Below are 2,014 nucleotides of genomic sequence, written 5' to 3'. Positions count from 1 at the left end.
AATTATAGGTACTTTGAGATTATTATGTGTAGATTTTAAAATTAATATTCAACATCTCCAAAGTATAATATTTATAAAAATTTATTAATATTTAACTAGAGAGCTAGAGAACACAGGGAATGTTTACCACTCAATTCACATGGAAGAGAGAGGGCGTGGCAGAGCAAACCCAAACTATATACAAACTATATAACAACATACGTATATGAAAGGCAAAAGGAACTGTGAGTAATACAGAAAGGAATTTTGGGCAATGCAGTTCCAGGGGTTCAAGATTTTCCAACTATACATGGGGATTGTCATAGATATCAAAGTACTTATTTTTCACAACTGATTACCATTACACGATTTGGAGTGCAATCTAGTAATTGAAAATAAAAATGATTTGTGATATATCTACAGTGATGCTCTACTTTTGGCTTTCGGGGGGAAATAAACACATGGATTCAAAGGAGTGCACTGAAACAAAAGTGAATTAGGGGAGTAAAACCTGCAAGGAGGTTAGTTTTTCTTGGCTGCCTCTGGTGTTGTTTCCTATAGTAAGTAAATTTAAAACTTAACTGTTACCCTTCACACAATTCAAAGATTTTTAAAAATCTATGGAAAAACCTGTAGACCAAAGGAGTTTTTTTTATGAATGAATGCTGTAGTTCTGGCCTCCAGTGACAGGCAGGGCTGTGAACATTTCTGTGGTACAGCTATAGAACAGATCTCACTTTTCATTTGTTGGCATGAGGAGGGCTGGTTTCCTAGGAGTCTACTGAAGGATCAATGTGCTACATAGAGCTACCATGGTTTTGTAGTGAAGGGTTCAGATCACTGAAGTTTCAGGATAATACATACCATGGTCATTCCTTGTGAAAAGTTTGATGGAGGTGAAGATAAAGTGGTTTCTTGGTCAACAACTGCAGTTTCTTTCTTTTAAAGTCAGTGAGTTTCTTGTATAGTTCTATTATAATCAGCCCAGGTTTAATTTCATCCATCTCCATGAAAGCAAAACATTTGGTGCTGGTAAACCTTTTTTTTAGGCTTATAGTGTTTGAATTCAAAGAAAATAGCTGCACCTTTGGTTAATTTTTCAATGTGTTTCTGAAGTTCAATGTCCACATTAAAGTGAACATAGGTATCCTCCTTCCTTGAAGCCACAGAAGTATCTTGCACAGGGGTTAAATCTATACCATTCAGATCCTTTACAGTAACTGTAATATAGGGATAAATGCACTGCCCACATCTTTCAGACCAATTTTCTCAATTTTGATAGTAACAGTCATTACTGGTTCAGATGGCAACGTTGGTAATAAAGTACCTGGAACTCTAGCAGGGAAGGAGTCTGGAGACCCTGCTCCAGCACCACCCTCTTCATCATTATTCTCAAATTCCAAATTCTCTTCTTCACCAGGTGCTAAAATTCTTGTTAATGGGACAGGCTGAACATCAAAGCAGAACTACTTATTATAAGTAAGAATATTCTTTAAGATTGTTTCTAGCTTTTTCAGGTCCTCCAGTTTAAATTCATCTTGAGACTGTGTGGACTGTAAGGCTGCACTTTGTAATTTCAAGCATGTTGCAATTTTACCAATGGTCTTCTTTTGCTCTTCTGTGAATTCAGAATTATGTTGAGACTGAGCTTCTTTCTGAAGATGTCTTGCTAATATCTGGTACTCGTCTATCGCTTCCACCAGCTGCCCCTACGAGTCGAAGTTGTTGCCTCTCCTGAAGCTGGTGCCCCAGTGCTGCCAGAGACTCCAGGTCACCTCAGACATGGCCAGTTCCGTCCCCACCCCACCCCTGCCAGAGGGTTCTAGGGAGCCATGATCTTGGACTCTAGGCATTTTTTCTTATAGCACAATAATGTTATAATTTCTTATGGCACAACTAGTATTCCAGTACAATCATATACCATGACTTGTTCAATCAATCTCTAGTTGATAAATATCTCAATTTCTTTTATAGTAATATTTTATTTCCCGCTTTATATGTAGAAATGTACATTTTTTAAAAAAAGTTTTGAGTT

At 37.2% G+C, this 2,014-nt stretch overlaps 1 pseudogene; it reads right to left on the bottom strand.

Moving 5' to 3' along the window:
- Nucleotides 1-848: 848 nt before the first annotated feature.
- LOC123239004 lies at nt 849-1,814 on the bottom strand (annotated as a pseudogene).
- Nucleotides 1,815-2,014: the final 200 nt, after the last annotated feature.

The sequence above is a fragment of the Gracilinanus agilis genome, chromosome 3 (genome assembly GCF_016433145.1).
Source record: "Gracilinanus agilis isolate LMUSP501 chromosome 3, AgileGrace, whole genome shotgun sequence".
NCBI classification, from domain to species: Eukaryota; Metazoa; Chordata; class Mammalia; order Didelphimorphia; family Didelphidae; genus Gracilinanus; species Gracilinanus agilis.
This window is presented reverse-complemented; position numbering and strand designations above follow the sequence as displayed.